Genomic DNA, 23,982 nt, shown 5'->3' with positions numbered 1-23,982 from the left:
CATCCATATTCACTGAAACCCAGAGAAATTGCTTTGAAGGCCATCAGAATGCGTGGGCTTCATGGGGAGCTAATGGATTCACAGAGGACAGCACCTGCATTGTCAGCCTGGCCTCTCTAGCTCTCCCTACATCACTCATTCCTTCGCCGTCTCGTTTCAGCACCACTCCTGGATAAATAGTCACCCCCAAACATACTATTTTTCACTAGGGGCTGCTGCCAGGAATTGGCAGAGCATGTGGGGCCCCCCTCCCGTATGCATGCTCTCCGGGTAAAGATGCTCGGGGACCAAGAGGAGCTGGACGCAGGAGCTCTGCTTCTCACAAGTACGTGAGGCAGTCACGGGGTGGTGGGAGATCTCCGGCTTCTCCTTGCCCCGATTAGAAAGCTGCTCTGGAGTGTGGGCCTGAGTGAGGCTTTCAAATACATGGTAAAAATCTTTGGATTTTGTGTTCAGGGTGTAAAATACAGTATAAAACGTTGCCTGGCATTTCTTTTTCTCCATCTCCTCCCTCCCACTTGACAGAGATGACGCGTCGTGCTAGCTGAAGGAAAGGTGGTTTTCCAGGCAGGGACCCAACAGCCCGTTGGCTGGCGGAGCTGCAAACCGAAGGAGGAGCTAGTTCATTTGAATTCCAGGTTCCCCTTTAAGGCATACAGAACCACTCACCATCCCCAGAATAGGTTTTCACATTTTGTGTGGGTAGGAGTGTTGTCCTTTCGTGTTTTATGAGTCCACAGCTCAGTGCCTCCCCTTCCTTATCTAGGATCCCCCTGCAATGCCTCCACAGGATTGTTTGTAAAAAGGACAGACTTCGCTTTTCTCACCTCTTTGAGTCCGAGGCAACTTATTCTGAGTCCTTACCCATGTGGAACACAGAAAGAGTTGTTGGCACAATTATTCCCTACCTGCTCTGGCTGCTAACGATGCCATCCGTCTACATCCCTAAAAAGTAATTATTACTAGAACACCCCTCTTATACAGATGAGAGAATTGTGTGATTAAGAGTTTATATTTGTATCCAACTTAGAAGAGGTAGAGAAAACATTCAACCCCAGATCTTTATAACGTGAAAGCCTAAATAAATATACCACAGTGATCTAAGGAGAAAAGAACTATGAGCATCCCCCCAAAAGTATTACGCTCTCCATACAGTAATTTCCTTCTATTCTATTCACAATCATATTTACTGAGTCCCCATTTAAAGCCTTATTCTTATTTTGTGCTCCTTTCTAATAAGCCTTTTTTTTCCCCCTGATTTCTAATTCCACAACTCGGTGGGAAAAAGAAGGGAGTTGCTACGGGCAAGCAGACTGAAAAGAGCGCCGATATAAGAGCTGACATTGAATAGGGAACAGAAAGATTGTATAGATGATGGCTATAAAAATGGTAGAATATATAAGAGAGCATTCAAGAGGCGGTAAGAAATCAAGAAATTGTTAAAGACAATAAATAAATTGAATTGACTCCCCTCAAAAATATGTTGAAGTTCTAACCCTCTGTACCTGTGAATATGATCTCATGTGGAAATAGGGTCTTTGCCCACGTAATCAGGTTAAGCTGCTGTCACACTGGGTTACAGTGGCCCTGATCCAATATGACTGGTGTTTTTAGAAGGGAAATTTGGACGCAGACAGGCACAGAGGGAAGATGGAGGCAGAGATTGGAGTAATGCCAAGGAATGCCTGGGGCCACCAGAGGCTGGAAGAGGCAAGGAGGGATCCTGCCTTAAGGCTTTGGAAAGAGCATGGCCCTGGGAACACCTGATTTCAGACTTCTCGCCTCCAGAACTGTGAGAGGATAAATCTGCGGTTTTAGGAGAGCCTGCTTGTGCTTTGTTGTAACAACCCAAGGAAATTGTTACTGAGACCAAAACATGAGTGAAAATGGGAACCTAGAGAAAGCCTGAGTCTATTTGAAGAACCTGGTGACTTTAGGCTATGATTTCTTAATGTCATAGAGCACAGAGGACGGGATCCAAAGCCTCAGGGTTTCCCAACATGAAGAGTCTAATATAATAACCCCTGGCTCCCCATCATACCTCCCATAAAACTGGCACTCCAAAGCCCAAATATCTCAGTGATGAGCTGGAAACCTCACCCCCAGTGTTAGGGTAAAAATTGCCTGCCTCAATTTTATGGTGAGAAGAGAGGGAAAATTCTCCTCTGTGATCCCTCCTCTGGATTTATAATATAAAATCAAAATACTTCATGGTCCAGAAAATCTCAAGAGTAGAATTTAACTTAAAGTTGTTGGAAGTTCTTAGGCATCTATGAAAATGTATACAAACCCATCCGGGGAAAGACCCCTTTAACCCAAGCTATAAAACTTCCCACAACCGGAGTTTCAAAGAATGTAAGTTCACCTTTTTAAAAAATCACAACACAAACAGGGGAAAAAGAAAGTACCAAGAGCAAAAGTATTGGACAGCCAAATTTGTTTTAGAAAATCTTCAAGTACTGATTCTATCAGACACAGGATGTGAAATAAGTTGTATACTAGCTTTAAATAAATAGGAGATTGGTGGGGTGTATGGGTGGCATAGTCAGTTAAGCGTCTGACTCTTGGATTTGGCTCAGGTCATGATCTCAGGATCATGAAATTGAGCCCCCTATCCAGCTCCAGGCTCAGCAGGGAGTCTCCTTGAGATTCTCTCCCTCTCCCTATGCCTCTGCCTCTGCATCTCTCTCTCTAAAGTAAATACATCTTTAAATAAATAAATAAGTAGGAGATTGGATATATAAATAAGAAGGAAGAGACTATTAAAAAGGCCAGTCATGAGAGAAATCATATGATAATTGTCTTTCTCTGCTTGACTTATTTCACTTAGCATTATCTCCTCCAGTGCCGTCCATGTTGCAGCAAATGTTGAGAACTCGTTCTTTCTGATAGCTGAGTAATATTCTATTGTACATATGGACCACAACTTCTTAATCCAGTCATCTGTTGAAGGGCATCTTGGCTCCTTCCACGATTTAGCTATTGTGGACAATGCTGCTATGAACATTAGGGTGCATATGGCCCTTCTCTTCACTACGTCTGTATCTTTGGGGTAAATATCCAGTAGTGCAATGGCTGGGTCATAGGGTAGCTCAATTTTTAACTTTTTAAGTGACCAGCACACTGTTTTCCAGAGTGGCTGTACCAACTTGCATTCCCACCAACAATGTAGGAGGGATCCCCTTTCTCCACATCCTCTCCAGCAATTGTTGTTTCTTGCCTTGTCAATTTTTGCCATTCTAACTGGCGTAAGGTGGTATCTTAGTGTGGTTTTGATTTGAATTTCCCTGATGGCTAATGATTTTGAACATTTTTTCATGTGTCTGTTAGCCATTTTTATGTCTTCATTGGAAAAGTGTCTGTTCATATCTTCTGCCCATTTTATGATAAAGAAAGGGGGGTAATCAGAAGGGGGAATGAAGCATGAGAGACTATGGACTCTGAGAAACAAACTGAGGGCTTCAGAGGGGAGGGGGGTGGGGGAATGGGATAGACTGGTGATGGGTAGTAAGGAGGCCACGTATTGCATGGTGCACTGGGTGTTATACGCAAGTAATGAATCATTGAACTTTACATCAAAAACCAGGGATGTACTGTACGGTGACTAACATAATATAATAAAAAAAAACATTAAAAAATAAATAAATAAATAAAAAGGCCAGTCATGTTGGGATAAAAATAGACTTTCAAACATAATAAATACAAGAATGGGGACGCCTGAGTGGCTCATTCAACTGAACATCCAACTGACTCTTGGTTTTGGCTCAGGTCATGTGATGGAGTCATGTGATGGAGTCTGTGATGGAGTCTGTGATGGAGCCCCTGCTGGGCTCCACGCTCAGCGGGGAGTCTGCTTGAGATTCTTTCTCTCTCCCTTTCCATCTGCCCCCCTCCTGCTTGTGCTCTTTCTCTCTCTCTTTCTCTCTCTCTGAAATAAATAAATCTTTAAAAAATAATAAATACAAAAATGGAAATTAAAAGCTTAATGGATGGATTAAACATCTATATGGATATTGTTAAAGGAAAAAATAGTAAACTGGGAAATATGCCTAAAGAAATTATTCAAATTCAGCCCAGAAATACAAAGAAATATGAAAAAAACAGAGAGAGAGAGATTGAAAGACAGGTAGAATTGAGGGAAAGGGTCTAACATCTTAGAATTCCAAATGGAAATGGTAAAAAATGAGGAATAGGCAAAAGCAATATTTGAAGAGATAATGACTGAAAATGTACCCAAGCTGGTGAGAGATGCCAACCCTCAGACTCAGGAAGTCGACCTGTCCAAAGTAGGATAAATACAAATATTTTCACACTTAGACATGTTGCAGTGAATGCCAGAGACAAAGAGAAGATCTGATAGAATTCAGAGAGAAAAGATAGATGACCGAAAAATTAATGATAGAATAACAGGTGACATTTCAGTGACTATGATGGAATCCAGAAGACCATGAGATAATAGCTTAAATATTCTGAGAGAAAATAATTGTGAGCTGATATATATGTATGTGTATATATATATATATACTCAATAAAAATATCTTTTAACTAGGGTAAAGGAAAGTCATTTTCTGAAACACAAAAACTGCAGGAGTTTGCCACTAACAGATCCTCACTAAAATAAATTATAAAGGATACCCTTCAAGTATAAGGAAAATGATCCCAGAAGGAAATCTGAAATAAGAGAAGAATACTTAGCTCAAAAAGTAGTCAGTTTATGAGTAAATCTAAAGAAATGTTGATGGTAAATAACACTATAGTAATGTCCTGTGGGATTATTGAAACTACAATGCATGATGATAATTGCAAATAAGTTGGGAGAGGGTGATTGTAATTAGAGTGTTCTAAACTGCCTATATGTTAACGAGGATGGAAAGGATACTGGTTGACTTTGAATCTTGATGAAATAAGCATATTAAAGTTTCTAGGGAAGCCATGAAAGTCATAGATAAAGAAAGTATAACTTCCAAAGTTGCAGAGGGGAAAATAAAATACGAAAGTTGTAAGAAAGGGAGAAATAGAAACAGAAAGGATGGTACAAAGAGAAAATATATGAAATGGTAGAAATGAATCCAAATACATGAGTAAATACAGTAAGTTACGTGGACTAAGTTAAAAGACAAACATTTTAAATTAGATTTTTTAAATTATCTGTAGGCTATTTATAAGAAACTTGTCTGAAATGTAATAATACAGAAAGGTTAAAATCTAAATGGATAGAAAAATTAATAACAGGCAAATGCCAATGAAAAGAAAGTTGCTTTACTTATATTAATATTAGAAAAAATACCATTACAACATGTTTTAGTACAAATAGAGATTTCTACAATGTACAGTTGATCAGGAATATTTAACAATTACAAACTTTTATGCACCTAATTGCACAACCTTGATTTACATAAAGTAAAAGTTGACAGAATTATAAGGAGACACCAACAGCTCCACTGATATAGTGGAAGATTTTAATAAATTCCACCATGTGAATGATAGACCAGCACAATTAATAGTTTGAATCTAATGGGATATAGAGAGCACTGCATCTAACTACAAGATTCAACAAATTTCAAGGATTAACATTATATAGAGCCTGTTCTTTGACCACAATGGAATTCAATTAGAAACCCACAACTAAAAATTACAGACAAAAGCCATATTTTTGGAAATTATGAAACATTTCTAAATACTCATAGGTCAAAAAAGAAATTATACTGAAAATTTGAAAATATTTTGAACTGAATGATAACAAATATGCTATATATTACATTATGTGAAATTCAGCTAAAATAGCACTTGAGAAAAGTTGTAAATTAAAACAGTATGGTATTGGCATAAAATCACATGAGTCATTGGAACAGAATGGAGAGCCCAGAAATAAACCCACACATACACGGTCAATTAATTTACAACAAAAGAGTCAAGAATACACAACAGAGAAAGGACAGTGTCTTCAAAAAATGGTATTGGGAAGACTGGGAAGCCACATGGGAAAATAGGGCCATTTTCTTACACCATACACAAAAATTAATTCAAAATGAATTAAAGATTTGAATGTAAGACCTGAAGCCATAAAACCCATAGAAGAAAATGTAGACAGTAAGCTCCTTAACATAGGTCTTGGTGATGAATTTTTAATCTGACACCAAAAGCAAAAGCAAAAAGCAGAATAAACAAGAGGGAATATATCAAACTAGGAAGATCCTGCACGGGAAAGAAAACCCATCAATGAAATGAAAAGTCAACCTAGTTACTGAATGGGAGAAAATATTTGCAAATCGTATATCTGGTAATAGATTAACATCCAAAATATATAAAGAACCATATAACTTGATAGCAAAAGAGCAAAAAATCCTATTTAGAAATAGGCAGAAGATCTGAATAGACATTTTTCCAAGGCAGACATCCAGGTGGCCAACAGACACATGAAAAGATGCTCAACTTCACTCATCATCAGGGAAATGCAAATCAAAACCACAATGAGATATCACCTTACACCAGTCAGAATGGCTGTTATCAAAATGACAAGAAATGACAAGTATTGGCAAGGATGTGGAGAAAACAGAAACTTTGTGTACTGTTGATGGGAATATAAATTGGTGTAGCCACTAGAGAAAACATATGGAGGTTCCTCAAAAAATTAAAAGAAAAATACTGTATGATCCAGCAGTTCCATTTCTGGGAAAACAAAAACGCTAATTTAATAAGATATATGTGCCCCTATGTTCATTGCAGTATTATTTACAATAACCAAGATAGGGTAACAACCTAAGCATCCATCAGCGGGCAATGAATAAAGAAAATGTGGTAAAAATATTTATAATGGAATGTTATTCAGCCATTTAAAAAAAAACCATGAAAACTTGCCATTTACAACAACGTGGATGGACCTCAGAAGTATTATGCTAAGTGAAACGAATCAGAGAAAGACAAATACCATATGACCTCACTTATATGTGGGAAAGAGAAAGAAAGAGAAAGAAAGAAGAAAGAAAGAAAAGAAAGAAAGAAGAAGAAAGAGAGAAAGAAAGAAAGAAAGAAAGAAAGAAAGAAAGAAAGAAAGAAAGAAGAAAGAAAGAAGGCAAGTAGGAGGGAGGAAGGAAGGAAAGAAGAAAGAGAAAGAAAGAGAAAAAAACAAGCTCACAGATACAGAGAACAGATTGGTGGTTGCCAGAGGCAGGGGGAGGGGGTTGGGAAAAATGGGTGAAGGGGGTCAAAAGGTATGAACTTCCAGTTATAAAATAAATAAGTCATGGGAATATAAGGTACAGCATGGTGACCACAGTAAATGATACTCTTGCATATTTAAAAGTTGCTAAGAGTGTAAATCTTAAAAGTTCTCAACACAAGAAAAAATTTTTTGTAACTGTGTAAGGTGATGGATGTTAACTATACTTATTGTGGTGATAATTTCACAGTGTATACAAATATTAAATCATTATGTCATACACCTCAAAAATTATTAAATTAAATTAAAATATTTTGCAAAAAATAAGAGAAATTGTATAGTATCCCATTCTTAGAAAGAAGAGCTAAAAGTTAATGAGATAAATATATAAGTAGTTAGAAAAAATATCAGAATAAAAACTGAGGGGCGCCTGGGTGGCACAGCGGTTAAGCGTCTGCCTTCGGCTCAGGGCGTGATCCCGGTGATATGGGATCGAGCCCCACATCAGGCTCTTCCGCTATGAGCCTGCTTCTTCCTCTCCCACTCCCCAAGCTTGTGTTCCCTCTCTCGCTGGCTGTCTCTATCTCTGTCGAATAAATAAATAAAATCTTAAAAAAAAAAAAGAATAAAAACTGAGATGAAAATAATAAAGGTATGAATATAAATTAATGAAATACATATATTTTATATGACTTATAATTCATTCTGATATATATAACTCATATCTGAGATATATAAAAGATATATATATATACACGTGTGTGTGTGTGTGTGTGTGTGTGTGTGTGTGTGTGTGTGTGTGTGTAGAAATGACTAATAAAGCCAGAGCTTGGTTCTTTGAAAATACTAATCAAATTCACAAACGTTTAGCAGGATTGAGAGAGAGAGAGGAGCCACAACCACAAATAAACAGTATTAGGAATGGAAAAGTAGACATGGTTATAGCTGATACAGAGATTAAAAAGGGAAGAGTATATTATTAACAAGTTTATTCAAAAATTTGAAAACTTAGATAAAGAGAACAAATTTATAGAAAAATACAGCTTATGAAAACGGACAAAGGAAGAAATTAAAAATTGAAATTGTTCCATAACCATTAAAGAAGTTGAATCAGTAGTTTAATGTTCTCTCACAAGTAAAAAATTAGGATGATGTTTCACCATCAAGCATTGCTAAGCTTTCAAGGGACTGAAGTATTCCAAACTTATGCAAATTATTTGAACATAGAGTTCAGAATGGATACTAAATGACCAATAGCACAGTGGCTTGGACCTCTTCTAGGGCCAAATAGGCCCATGCAGGGCTCAATCTCACGACTCTGAGATCATGACCTGAGCCAAAATCATGAGTCAGACGCTTAACCAACTGAACCACCCAGGTGCCCCCAGCACAATTATTGATGATCTTAGTTATAGTCCTGAATCACACAAAAAAAATCTAAATTATAGACTGTGTACTGTGTTCAATAAAACAAAAGGAGCATATACATATTTTAAAATTTCTTTGGAAAATGTAAAACTTGTTAAATTTCTAATATTGAAAGAGACAACTCCTCAGTTATGTGGAATTGACATAGGAAACAGCTAGAAGCCTAATCTGTCTATTCTTTGAAATTAAATTCTTCAATATAAGTAACAGCTGTCTCCACCATAGAAGTAGGAAAGGGAGGGAAGAATGCTACTACCACTGTGCCAATGCCCTTCCTAGTGTCCACAGCAGGCAGTAGGAGGAAGGAGATCTCTCCTCTCCATCTTGGCCCTGGCCATAGATGACTCCACGGGATTCAGTTCTCTGGAATGTAGCTCAGAGAAGAGTCTTCCAGACAGGACTCTGTTGGACACCCGTTTGGACATATCTGCAAGTCACCAGCTCCTTGTCTGGATGTCCAAGCTTCATTCACTTGGGGTTTCTTCGTGGCATTTTGGAGTCTCTGTCTTGGAATGTTCACGACTGTCATTCTCTTTAAAATAGTGTCTGCTATCATAATGCCTCTTGAACAGCTGTTCATCCTCTAGGCTGACTGACCTTTTACCACTGCTCCAAAGGCTGAATCGTTGCCTTTATTCTGTCTTACCCAGATTACCCAAACCCTCATGACAGCCTTGCCTCTTTTAACTGCTCTTGCTTAGCTGCATCTTAAGGTCTAAGTGAGTACAGAATCTTGCCCTGTGAATGATTCTCCCTCTTCTCCCTATGTAACTGAGCAAAATCTAGGACAATAAGATGTCCAGCTGACTGGCTCCACTTGCTAGCCTTGGGATCACCAAGGAATCAGTCAAGCTCCTCCTTACCTGGGTATCCTTATTTAATAGCTCAATAAAGCAGAAATTTGCATTGGAGAGTTCTCGGTACCTCAGACAAGAGCCTTTATTCTATTTCTATGACATCTTTTTATTGTCATTGTCTACCAGTTTTCATGCTCTCTCTTAAATTTTCTTTCTTAGCCAAGAAGAATCTGATATCTCTCTATACCCTAAGAAAATGCCAATGGCTAATCCATAGGGCATGTGGGTTGAAGGAAGCCAGGAACGTGATAGACACAGTAAGAATAGACTTCACAAACTGCATAGTCACCAGGTTTCAAAAATTCCCTAGTCCTTGGACTAGGTTCATCTGTAGCTTCTATAATCAACTAAGGAATGATGGCAGTGCCTTTCATATGTATTTTCAAAATTCTTTACCTATAATTATCCTATTTATTGTACACAGCAATCAAGTGCTATTGGCAAGCCAGATAATATTCTAGAAGTGTTATAAGATTAAAAATATTTATGTTGGTCAAAAAAGTAAATTCATCCTTATGCTTTATTATCTCATTACTATAATCATTATTTTAACAACAAAGATAGCAGGAAATTAATTTAAGTACTTTGTAAACTATAAAGGGCTCTATACAAAACATGTAATTGTATTATACATGTAGATATATAGGTTACATAAATATACTACCATGCAGTTTATATTGTGCTTTATTTTTTTTAAACATGTTTTCATTTATATTATTATAGTCCTACTAAACTTTTTATTTGGATGACACTCAGGAATCTGCTGTAAGCAAAGAAAATAGACTGAGGCTGACTTACAGAGAAAAGGAATTTATTGGAAGGTCATTGGATATCTCAAAGAGTTAATAAGTCTAGAGATGCAGATTCAGAAAACAAGCAGAAACCAAGAGAGAATAGACAGCAGAAACTATAGCCAAAGCCAACTGGTAAGAAATAGTATATTTAGGACTGACCCCACTGCCAAGCCTAGATGGTTCTGCTACTAAATACTGGGCACTATTGCTTGGGTCTTGGTGACATTCACCAAGATTCAAAGTCCTTACTGAGAGCATACAGTTGGCTGAACCTGGATTATATGCCCATGCTTTAGCATCAAGGAGACAGAGACAGATCATATATGCCTCCTTTCAGCTTCCTTGGCTCAAGAATTGCATAAGATGTGGTGCCTTGTATGGCAAGGGCATTTAGAACCTTAGTTCAAAAGTCCTCTACAACAAGTCATCTAATATCCAGGGCATTGTGCTCCATGTCCAGATAGTTTATCAGAAATGGGATCTAAAACAAAAACAGACACACCTCTTTATTATGGACAATTTCAGACATATGCAAAAATAGAATGGTGTAATAAATTGCCTTGTGCCCATCACCCAGTTTCAACATTGTGAATGCACAGATAATTTTGGTTTTAATCTCTACCCTCACCCAATCCTCCCCCAACTTCAGTTATTTTTAAGCAAATCCCAGACATCATATCATCAAAAAATATTTCAATATGCGTCTAAAATAGATAAGATTTTTTAAAGAGTATAACCACAATACTATTTTCAATCCTAAAAGTGTTGAAAAGAATTCCCTAATACCATCAAGTATTATCGGTGTTCAAATTTCCCTAATTGTCTCATCCTTTTTTGTTTTGTTTTTCAATTTGTTTGCTTGACTCAAAATCCAATTGGTTAATACATCTTTCAAGTGTCTATTAATCTACTGAATTTCTCTCTCCATCTCTTTTTTTTTTCCCTTGTAATTTATTTTTAAAGGGATCAGGTCATTTTTCCTATGGAGACTCCCATAGTCCATATTTTCCCAGCTGAGTTTTCCTGATGCCATTTAACATGTCCTTCTGTCCCGTATATTTCTTCTAAATTGGTAGTTGGGTCTGGAAATGTAGTTTCAATTTTATAGCAAGAATATTTCATAGGCAGCATTTGTATGCTTCCATCATGAGGTATATCATGTCTAGTTGTCTCCCCATTTGTGATGCTAGCACTCATTGCTGAATATTGCCTAGATCCAATAATTCATTAAGGGTTGCAAAATAATGGTATTTTATTTTTATTTTTTTTCTTCCTCATTTATTAACTGGAATAACACTTTTCTTTTTTATGTAAGTATTTTTTATTTGAGCACAGTTGACACATAAGGCTGCATTGGTCTCAGGTGTACCACGTAGTGATTCAACAAGTTTATACATTATGCTGTGTTCACCACAGCATAGCCACCATCTGTCCCAATACATCGCTATTACAATATCATCGACTATATTCCTTATGCTGTGCCTTTTATTCCTATTACTTATACAAAGAGACATTTACAATCATCCATTTTTTGGTTGCCTAGAAGTACAATAAAATTCATTTGGAAAAATGAGAATAAACAACTTTATAACAGCTTTCAAAATAATGAACTGATTCTCTACCATCTTCCAAAGGGGACCAATTTATCTTTTTAGTATTATAGTGAACTTACAGATTTAAATATATTGGATTTATTTCAATTTATTACATTAAATATCCTTATTGATTTGCATATTTTTCACCTTTGGCCATTGGGAACATATGTTTCTTTAGTGGCTTCCCTGCCATCAGGATATTCCAGGTTCATCTATACATTCCCTATTCCAAACCTATAATCAGCCATTTCCCTAAGGATCCAAGTTTTCTTTTAGTGAGAAATGATATTTAAAATCACAGTCTGGGTACTAGGGGTGTTCATTCCACTGGGTTGGTCCATGGTTCTAGGTCTTTTAAGTAGTCTGAACTAGAAATTATTATTATTTTTTTTGTAGAGACCAAATACTCCAGGCATTCATGATGCTCTTTCTGATTCAAGTGTAGATCCAGAGAGTTTTCACTTCACCTTATCAGTCTTACATCTTTATTTCTCTTCTCCCATGTCAAAAATTCTGACTCTTAATGACACCAACAAAATTCCTTGTTCATTGTATTCCCCAGTATGCATATACTGTCTCAGAGTACTAATAACAACACTATCACCAGCAGTATGATTGCTAGAAACAGTTTAAATTTTTTTGCCTTTCTTTTTGCCGTTGATATCTCACTAGAGATGCATAGTCAAATTCCTGTGATTTAAAGTCATCTAGACTAGTTCCTCTCTATGTTGTTATCCTACCAACCTAATAAACAGGTTCATGTCTTTCATTTTGCTTTTGGTTTTGAGGAATTGTTTTTTCATATTTAATTTTTATAATTATGTAAACATTTACATAATTTCAAAGTCAAATCTATAAAGTCAAGTATATTCAGAAAAGTCTATATTCTATCACTGTCCTCTGTTTTCCTACTACCTCTGATGTAAACATTTTGTTTGTTGTACTTTACACTTCAAAAACATGGAAGGAAATATGTACATATGTTCACATCTCTCCTTTCTTAAATGGTAGTACACCGTGTACTCTTGTCAGTACCGTGGTGTTTTCGATATATGTTGTTTTTCTGAAGGTCACTTTATAATAGTGTACAGAGTGTATGCTTTATTGCTTTGTTGTAGCAACATGGTACTCCAGTGCAGGCATGCTCCGTGGTTTATTTTACCAGTTTCCTTTTGAGGGCATAGTGCCCTCTTGTACATACATTTGTTCATATTTTCACTGGGTTATCATTTGAACAGATTCCTGAAAGCGTAAGTGTGAGGTCAAAGGGCAAATGTATGTGTAATTTTGCTAAGACATCATCAACTGTCCCTCCGGAGGGTGAGTGCTTTTTCCACCAGGAACAATGAAGGCTCCTGTTTCCCCACAGTCGACTAACAAAGTATGTTGTAGACTATTTGGGGTTTTGCCAATCTGACAGATGAGAAATGGCTTTCGGAGTAGTTGTAATTTGCATTTTTCTTATTAAGAGCTAAGTTGAACAGCTTTTCATATGATTAAGGCCATTTGCATTTCTTTTTTCCATGAGCTTTTCATATCTTTGGCCCATTTTCCTATAGGATTGTTAGTCTTCTCTCTATTTTTAGACTCTCTTTACACATTAAGGATGGTAATACTTTGCCTGTCATATACATGGCAAATATTTTCTCCCTGTTTGTTACTTGTCTTTTGATTTTGCTTCTGGTGGTTTTTTCGTTTTGTCTTGTTTTCGTTTGTGTGTTGTTTGTGTGTGTGTGTGTTTGGGGGTTTTGTTTTTTGTTTTTGCCACATAAAACCTTTTCCCTTCCTTTTCTTTTGTTAATGTAAGCCAATGTATTTCTCTTTTTCCTTCTTGCTTCCAGAGTTTAGTCATAGAAAAACTTACCTACATCAGGTTATAAAGAGATTCATCTGTTTTCTTCCGGTATTTGTGTGATTGAATGTTTTTCTCCTTTTAAACTCTGATTCATTCAGAATCGATGTTGATGTATGGTGTGAGAAATGGACCCAATGTCTTACTTTTCTACATGGCCAACCGGTTATCCTAACACCTTCTATTTAAAATGATGTCTTTTCCTCACTGGGTTGCAATACTACCTTTACCATACACTGAATTGCCATATATATATTTGAATCTGTTTCCATTGATTTGTTGGTGTATTTATGAACTAATAACACACAATTTCAATTACATAGCTTTTGTGTTATGTTTGTAAGTCTAAACTTAAAAATGTTTCAAGTTATGTAAGTTGACTTGCCAGCTGTGTACTATGGGGATCTTGGATTGGAAGGAGAAGAGCCGTAAGAGTCACAATGTCAGCATTCCCTCTTCGTTCCTGACTAGACTTTCAAACACTTGATATCAGGAGTTATGGCTGCTTAATTTTCATACTGATGCTTGGAATCTAATACATGCTCAGTGAACAGGTTTTGAATTTGAAGCCCAGACAAGTATAAGAGAATATATTTTATATCACTTGGAAAGTCAGAGTTATGACCTTCTGAGGTGGGATGAAAGTTGTAATGGATCTAGTTATCAATTCATCATAAGAAACAAATATTAGAGTCATTTTTTTAAAAAAAGGAAGCAATGCTTAATGGAATAATGAGCTCCCTATAATAGGATATGAACATGACCACGTCTTGGTATCATTGTAAAGATAGATGGGATTTATGACCATAAAACTAATGTTAATACTGATGTAGCAGTAACTATATGTGACATGTTGTCCTAAGTGATTTACATTTAGTAACTCCCTTAATCCCTGCAGCAACCTTGTGATGCAAATACTATTATCCCCACTTACAGGTGGCTACACTGAAGCACAGAACAGTGATGTAACGTGCCCTCGGTCACATGACCGGTAAATGGTAAAGCTGAGATTTGAACCCAGGAGGAATATCTTCAGAAGCCATTATGCCTTATATGGGTAGGCGGAGTCTAGTGGCCTTCAATGAGAAATCTGAAAAAATTTCTCTCGACCTTCTTCTGGGTTCATTTCTTTATGCATTCTTTCATTCATCCTTCAAATACCCACTTGCTAGGTGCTGGAAAACTAGAGGTGAATGACATAGACCCTGCCTTTGAGTGGCTCTCAGTCTAGCTGAAAAGACAACCACCTAACCATTTTCTAACTACTAGGCTAACAGAAAATTATGGAAGATGTCATGAACTTAAACTTGACTCCTTCCTGCGTTTTGACTTCAAGGACTTCTGTGTTCTGTGGTCCACTAATAGCAACTGTAGTTAAGTACATAACCCAGAAAGCCTGCCCACTTTGAGTTATGATATTTCTAAAGATTTTTTTAAAAACAAAAAATGTAAACTGTTATTCTTTTTCCAAACCATGAGTAAAGATAATCAACACAAACTAAAGCATCAAATAAAAATGAACACAGTAGGTGCGCCTGGGTGGCACAGCGGTTAAGCGTCTGCCTTCGGCTCAGGGCGTGATCCCGGCATTACGGGATTGAGCCCCGCATCAGGCTCCTCTGCTATGAGCCTGCTTCTTCCTCTCCCACTCCCCCTGCTTGTGTTCCCTCTCTCGCTGGCTGTCTCTATCTCTGTCGAATAAATAAGTAAAATCTTTAAAAAAAAATGAACACAGTAAAAAATTTTAAAAACTAAAAAATTGAAGAAATAAATATTCACATAATATACATCTGCAAAACTGGATTCAAGTAAACCAAACTTGGTTGGAATAGTGATCACAAAAGAAAACTCTGTGATAGAGGCCATCCATAATTATAACATGTGATGTGGATTAAAAAAAACACTGATAGGTGAATGATTGTATTAGTTATAAAATCAATGTAAAAAAATATTAAAATCAATGAAAATAATTCTGGTAAAATAAAACTGGAGAATCAGTATGAAAGGAAATATATTTTAATCACTCTATATAGAAAATTGACTAAGAGGATTAAATTGCTTAAATGACATTTACTCCAGAAAATACCTTCTGGATGAAAATTCATCACCACGAATATAATCTGGATTAAAGTACTAAGTCAGGCACACTTCGCTCAGCATCAAAATGGCAAGGATGAAAGGTCCCGCGTGCATTAGAATTGCACCTGGGAGAGAGTGACCACTCTTCCCATGGGAGCTGCGTAAGTCTTCACAGAGGAGGCGGCATTTTTGCGGGGGCTCCAGGGAAGGGCGTGCGTTTTTCAAACAGGGAAGGGGGGATGAGTGTGGCAGAGAGTTGTGGTGACATGTACAGTGACAGCTGAAAATTCACATGACTCTGGCGGAAATCTTAGACTGGGAACTAGGGGTCTGTAACGGGACCTGGGGCTGAACCGGAGGGTTGGAGACAGGTAAGATAGAGCTATGAAACGGAGGAAAAATTGGTCACTGGGCAATCCATAAGGCAGCCCTTGCAGGCTCTTTGCTTCTCCTGGCTTGTCCAACATTTCCCTCAGTGACTTAAGTGAAAGGAAAAAAGTGTGCTTATGGTGGATGACCTGGAGCGGAGAGGTTTCAAACAAACATTTCCTTGGTTACCAACATCAACCTTCTAGGTCTGGAATGTCTAAGACGTGGTTAGTGACATAAACTCTTGGGCAAGAAAAGAGAGCTGTTATTTCATGAAGCAGATACATGCCCCCCAGCTGGTGGCAGTGCTAGCTGCAATCTGGAGGGGTGGTGACAATATTAATAATAATAATATAATAATAATAATAATAATGGGAAGAACTCCCATTTATTATATGCTATTGGCTCATCGCTTGGTATATAGTATCTCATTAATGTTTATATGAGCCCCCTGACATTTGTGTTGTTACTCCCATTTTGTAAATTAGGAACCTAGGGGAAACAGGATAAAATACCTCCCTAAATCACTCAAGAGTAGAACCAGGCTGAGTGGCTTCAAGACCTTATCATTGTTTCATGTTACTTATGCACCTCTGGCCTCACGGTTTAAAATCATCCATGACATAAAGTTTAATTTCGGCTGTTGGCCACCATTGCTTTGGAAAATGACCGCAGTACCATTCCAGGGCTTGATGACTTGGCCCAAATCCCTCCTGAGAGATGGGGCCTGGGTCAGACAGTGTTTAGCTGAGGTCACAGGAGACTTCTACACTGGAGGGGTGACAGAGACGACTGAGGCAAAAGCCAGAGTCCAGAGAGTCGGAAAAGAGGTAGATGGAAGAGCTGCCAGAGAGGAACCAGAAACAGGAAGTCAGAAATGTGAGTTCAGGAAGCCAGAGACACAGAGGAGGAGGAGAAATCAAGAAGGGTCTGCAGCCACTGCCTAGAGCAGGCATCACCATTATGTCAGACTTTTACAAAATTTACCTTTGGTTAAAGGGCTACAGACTTCGCTAACATGACCAGTGAAAGAGGTCCGGGCAGGTTCATGTGCGCTTGTCAAGCCTGCTACATACTGAAGCAGATGACCGACTCTATGGTTCTCCCCAGAGGCCTCAGCTTTCGAGGTCTGAGTGATCTCGGTTCACTGCTAGCATCATGGCTGTTCTCACCCAGCCACAAGGAGGAGAATAAAAAACACTGACTCCCACAGTTTCCAGTAAATCAAGTCATCTGCCAGCCACAGTCAGAGAGGGACCTGAGAAGGAAGAGAAAGGGCGTGAGCAGCAGCAGTGCCGCTCAGCTGAAAGGGTCTCGGAAGTCACCAGATGCAACATCTCATAGAAAAGCTGTGCATAGATCCTCTTACCTCCGATCCCTGGAGACAGAGAAAATGAAACACCTTAAATTGGATTTTTCTCTAGTTACTTCTAAACATCATGGTTGGTCCAAGCCAGCTGGAGCTAGAGTTCAGAATAAGCTGAGAACTTGGATCACGCATCCCTGTGTGTGCGCACGCGCTTTGGGATGGGGCACTGAGCCCTGCCACTGTTTTTCATCATTTTGTCATGCACTGGAATCTGCTTTGGCATCGTCCTTCAGCCACTGTCATGGGGTAAAGCCTATAGAAGGCTGACAGAGTACGATAGAATAAGTATTCATCTGTGCAGTTTTCTGAGGCCAAGGACTTCGAGAGACACCAGACACAGGTTTCAACTTTGCAGGCTTTTAAACTTCCTAACGGAATTTTCCCAGTGACTCAAAGCTTTAGCTAAAGCACTGTCCACGTGCTCCCTTAGCACTGTGTTGGATGCTAATAATAGTTTGAGTGATCGTGGGAGGTCAAGACCTAGCCTTTTCTGGTCTTTATAAATGAGTTATTAAAGGTCTGACAAAGATGGCATTCAGCTGGGAAGCCCACATGTTGGGAGATTTGGGGGTACCATTCAGCAAGAAAGGGGCATTTGGGGTAGAGCCGGTTTGAAGGGGAAAATGGGGCACGTTTGATATTAGAAATAACAAAGGAAACAACCAGAAAGCTTGCATTATTCATGTGGGCCCCATTCATACAGTGGGCATTTCTTATTCTGCTTCTGTGATGCACTTGGCAGTAGGGCCCAGAGAAATGAAATGCCTGGATCCTGACTTGAACAGGATTCCAGCACTGCATCCCTAAAGGTAAAGAGAAGACTTGGAGATAAGCCGCAGGCTCAAGTGCCCTCTGTGTGCCCACTCAAGGCAAGGGGATGGAGGAGCCCAGTGAGGATGAAAGTCTGAACTAAAAATAGATTTTGGAATTGAACGTGGGCATTGGGAGTGGGGGGCAGGTGGCAGGGTGGAACCCATAGTTACAGTGAGGAATCAGCTAGAAAGAGAAAAGCTGGATTGGTGGAAAATCACAGATGTCGGGGAAGGCGGCATTTCAGGAGTGCTATGGCTGAGCTAAGATGAATACAAATGATAATACCTACCACCTTCCGAACACTTCTTCTGTGCTTAATGCCTGTATTTAGTACTAGACAGCGTGCTAAGCCCTGGGTATACTGGGATGAGCAGGATTGTCTGGTTGGACCCTCAAAGAGCTTACGTTCTACCGAGTTTCATGCTGGAAGTCATTTATGTCTCCTGAGAACCACGAGAGCCTAGAATTATTATCCTCATTTTACAGATGAGAACACAGAGGCTCAGAGAGGTGGAGTCACTTGCCTAGGTCCCACAGAGAAAGGGCGGTGGAGCTTGGATTTGAACATGGTTCTGTGTGATGCCAATGCCTCTAAATCCCCAGCCTGTACTATGAGAATGCAAGCAGAGAAAGGGTATATGGATGCAGTTGGAAGGCGGCCTTGGAGGGGACAGGTGCAGTCAAGGCTGGCTATAGGAGACAGATTTCAAACGGCTAAGGAGGGAGTGGTTGGAAACTGATAGGAGGCAGGGTGGTTAGAGACGATATTTGACCATAAATGGAGGAAGAGGGTAACCTAGTGTCTGCTTGTAGGCAGAGGCCAAGTGCCAGGACGCTGGAAAAGCACAGACTTGACCTTAAGAGAGTGGTTGAAGTTTTCCTTTCCTTCCAGGTCGTCAGCTCTAGCTAGCCCTGCCATGCGGGGATGTGGGCCACTAGGTGTGGTCTCCTAGAATCCATGGGGTCTGAAATGCCCCAGGGCCCTGAGGTCTGAGCAAGCTTTGACCTAGGAGGCCTAAACCCCAGGATGTGGGGTCTTCCCTGCTTGTGATCTTCATACATGAAGGAAGCTCAGTACCCCTGCAGGCCAGGACCGGTTACTCTGCCTTGCCCAGATGCCGGGCATCTGAAAACATTGAGAGGAAGGCTTCTTTGCCCTCGTGCAGTATCATGAGCATACCAGCCGCGAGGAAATCTGCAGTTACAAACCAGCCGCTGAACAGACGCAGTTTAACAGTCCATTGTAAAAGTTTTACGGTTAGTAAAGATAAGTGCAAAATTAATCCCCAAAGAACAAAGCAATTAAAAAAGTACATAATGAAGCAATTAGCTAGAAGTGGTGGGGAGCAGGAAAGGAGAGCACCGTGGACAATTTTACTCTGGAAGGGTCTTCACACTTACGTTTTTTTAATTGTGTTCAATGAGGGAGCCATAGAAGAGTAAGATTCATAAGATGCACAGAAGAGGTAATAATTGATAAAGTGTTTCGAGAGTCAAACTGAAGGAAATTTTTACCTTCCTAAAAAGTTGGGACCAAGGAGGAAAAGAGCTATAAAGACCATTATTGGTATAATTAATGAAATTTTATTATAGACTGTGGATTAGATCATAGTAATGTATCAGAGTTTAATTTCCTGGTTTGGGGGAAAAAAGAAAAATAAAAACAAACAAACAAACAAAAAAAACCCTGGAAGCCAGAAATGTATGTTAAAGCTCCGGAGAGTCATTCATTTCATTCATTCTCTCCATCTCTCCTTCTCCCTCTCTCTCTCTCTTTCTCTCGTTCTTTTCTTTTTTCGTGTTTTGTTTTTCTTTAGCTGAGTCTCCCTGCTGTTTTCTCTCAGATGCTGGAAGGTAGCCTCTTGCTGCCATTACATTGTAGCTCTACTTTTCCAGGAAGGGACCAACCACTAGGCATGGCCAAAATCAGTCCCTTAGAGTGACAGTGACTCTCAGTCAGGGACAAATCAGTCCCTTAGAGCCCCTCAGTGAGCAGGGGCTCCCCCGCTTCCTCCCCTTCCCCTCCTCCTTCCCCCCCCCCTTTTCCTTTGTCCTCCTCTTCCAGAGACTGTTGTGCTTTTTTCTTGACAAGACCTGATATTCATAAATCTGAAATTGCAGAACGGGAATTCAGAGACCTCTACTCCCATTACAAATGCTCTTTCCTTGGGGGCCCCTGGGTGGCTCAGTCGGTTAAGCGGCAGACTCTTGATTACTGCTCAGGTTATGATCGCAGGGTCATGGGATCAAGTCCCCTGTGGAGCCCCGTGTTGAGCTGCATCAGGCTCTGAACCCAGCGGGGAGTCTGCTTGAGATTCCCTCTCTCCCTCTCCCTCTGCCCCTCCCCGTGCTCACACACACACTCTCTCAAAAAATAATAATAATAATAATGCCCTTTACTTTGTAAAGGGTGCAAAAAGGAGGATACTGATCAATACAATTTCCCAGTGCTAGTGGGTGACTGTTTACAGAAATTACCTCTACACACAAGCAGGCTTACCTAAACATGAAGTCAGTCCTGAAAACAGTTAACCCCTGGTGTCAGCTACCCCAGGAAATACAGTTACTCCCGTCAGGTCCTGTCTCTATGTGTGCTGTCTTCTAGTTTTGGAAAGTCCAAGGGACAGGCCCCAGTCCCTATCCTTGCTTGGTGCGGCCCCCACACCGCACCAAGCGGCCCTCCACACCTTGCTTGGTGGAGCAGGGAATGCGGTGCGCCCTGCTTTCCTCCTTCCACCTGCTGCTCTTCAGGGAGGGTCTCCACGGCTTGTGTGATTTTCACTGCGCTGGATTGTCATTATGTAAAGAAATCACGAAGTAGGGGAGATAAAATATTTGTAATGATTTCAAGACAGTTTTCTTGGCTTTCAGCATTTCCAAAATCAAGCTGTGCCCTATAAACTTGGCATATATAAATAAATAATAAATATGTAAATAAAGTTACAATTTATTATCCCAACAGAACACCTTTGAGAGTGAAAGGAGGTACTCCCAACACCCAAGCTGGAACAACAGGCATAAACCAATAGTCCCGTGGGCAAACCATGGCATCGGGTCGCTCAACTTACAATTTTATGTGTGCATTTAATGCAGTTCTTTCCTTGGACCTCATTTGTTAGGTGCCTGTCGTATGTGACTTTGGGCATACAATGCTTAGAATTACGTATTTAACATTGAGCATACAATGTTTAAAAAGTAAACGCAGCCCCTTCCCTCTTGGAGCTAATGGCTTAATGGCACGGACAGCTTATGAAAGAAAACAAAGAATAAATATATAATTACAAATTTCAGGGCACCTGGGTGGCTCAGTCAGTTAAGCGTCTGCCTTCGGCTCAGGTCATGATCCCCGGGTCCTGGGATGGAGCCCCGCATCGGGCTCCCTGGGCAGTGGGGAGCCTGCTTCTCCCTCTCCCTCTGTCGCTCCCCCTGCTTGTGCTCTCTGTCTGTCAAATAAATAAATAAATAAATAAAATCTTTTAAAAAATTTCAGTAAGTGCTGTATTAGTCAACTCGGGCTGCCATCACAAAATACATAGGTGAGGTGGCGTAAACAAGGGAGATTTGTTTTTTCACGGTTCTGGAAACTAGAAGTCTGAAATCAGGGTGCCTGCATGGTCGGGTGCTCGTAAGACCTCTCTTCCTGGCTTGTATGCCACCATCTTCTCTCTGTGTCCTTCCGAGGACACTAGTTCTGTCTGATCAGGGCTCCCCCCTTATGGCCTCATTTAACTTAATCACCTCCTTAAAGGCTCTATCCCAGTAGAGTCACATGGGAGAGGTAGGGCTTCACCATATGAATTTGGTGGAGGGGGGACACAATTCAGTTCATGGCAAGTGCTACAGCAGAAAACAGAGTGTAAGATCCAGAAAGTCAGGGATTTTGTATGTTTTGCTCAGTAACAAAATTCTCCTCTCGTACAACAGTGCCTGGCACATCGGAAGTGCTCCGTAAGTGATTGTTGAATTGAATTAAAGCAGAGAAGGGACATGATCAGACTTACAGTTTTAGGAGGTGCATTGCAGAGCAGCAAGGGTTGAAGCAAAGAGACTTTTTGGGAAGCTGTCGGTAGAGTTGTCCACACCCCGATAATGGCGGCTCGGACCAGGCCGTTGAGCCTGCATTTTGAGAGATGTGATTACACCGAAGCTCTACTTAGGAGGTAGGACTGGCTGCACTCGCCGATGTATTGTTGGACGCGCAGGGGAAGGAAGAGGGTGCAATTATGGATGAATCACATAATTATTGATGTAGGCTTCAGGCTTAGGCTATTAGGTGGACGATGGGAAGACTAGGGCACAGATGGGGAGGCCGGGAAGGAAATCGAGAACATGGATTTGCACAAGGCAAGCTTGCGATGCCGGAGAGACACACGAGTGGAGGTGACATGTAGGCTGTTGTATACATAAATCTTGAGCTCAGAGGAACGTAGCTCCTGTAATTCTCACAACTGTTTTTGCAGTGTGTCATTTTTGTCTCCATTTCACAGACAAGGAAATTGAATGTTAGAAGGTGGAATGAATTGCCTAAAGTCACCAGTCCAGCAAAGGAGAAATGTAGGCTTTGACACCAACACTGTTTAACCCCAGAGCCTGTGCTCTGAACCACGGGGACCTTCTGTCTATCAAGAGGCCCAGGGCTTGGATACATTTCCTCCTCGGCTTCTAAATTATCACCTGACCTTGAGTCTCACTTTGCTCACCTGGGAAATGATGGGAGGTAATCTGTTAGGTCTCCTTCAGTCCTCTACCGCAATGCTGTTCTCCTTTATAAATCCCATTTTTAATGTGAGTTCACTGTAGGCACCTTTCAGAGATCAGACCCAGGCTGACAATTCATTTTGATGTGTATGAAAAGGGCAAATCTCTTTAAGCGAAAACCCAGCACACCAGCTTTTTTAATCTGAATTCCAATGGAGTAAGAGGAAAGTTGCTTAGAACAAATGCCATTTCTGAGTGAGAAAATGTTCAGCATCTCAGATTCCTTTTTATCAGCTGAATGGTAACCTTCAGGGTCCCACTGAGCCAAATGTGGGGGTGATGCTTGGGCTAGACACATAGCTTCCTCTAATGTCTGTGCCCCAGGTCTGCTAAAAGGCCAAACTTTCCCACCTCTGCCATCTCAGCGACACATATGTCACTGAGTCATATGGCCCCTGAAGTGTTGGGGGTGGGGGGTAGTGGTGACAGAGTGTATCCTTTTGTCCAGTGCTTTCTGGTTGCCCTGCAATTCAGAAAAGACCCTCCTGACGTACTATGGGCTATACTCTGGACATTGGTCCAAAGAGTCATCCTTTGGGCCAGTGTCACCATTTTGAGGGGGCATCTGATAGGGACCGTCAATCCGAATTTGATTGGGACATGCTAATGAGCCATTCATATATGTGGGAATTTGTTTCTGATTAGATTAAGCTTCTGAGAGAGGAAAGAAACAGCCACTGATTAAAGACATAAAAAAGGAAACACTTTAAACGAGTAAGTGGTTCATCTTCATATAGCAAACTATAAATTAAACATAGTCCAGGGGATCAGCTTTGAATAGCAGCTGGATAGAACGGGCTTTTCTGAATATGTCCACAAGGAGAAAATGCTCACTGCAATTCAAAGGAACTTAACCCACCAGAGAGGGCACCGAACACTCCGGAGTAAATGGATGGGCCAACTTATCCG

At 40.1% G+C, this 23,982-nt stretch overlaps 1 protein-coding gene across 2 annotated transcripts in view; it reads left to right on the top strand.

The window, feature by feature from the left end:
• The window catches only part of GALNT18 (polypeptide N-acetylgalactosaminyltransferase 18), a 338,672-nt gene that overhangs the window by 248,304 nt on the left and 66,386 nt on the right, over positions 1-23,982 (top strand). The gene's annotated exons all lie outside the window — the stretch shown is intronic.

The sequence above is a fragment of the Ursus maritimus genome, unplaced genomic scaffold (assembly GCF_017311325.1).
Source record: "Ursus maritimus isolate PB19 unplaced genomic scaffold, ASM1731132v1 scaffold_23, whole genome shotgun sequence".
NCBI lineage: Eukaryota > Metazoa > Chordata > Mammalia > Carnivora > Ursidae > Ursus > Ursus maritimus.
This window is presented reverse-complemented; position numbering and strand designations above follow the sequence as displayed.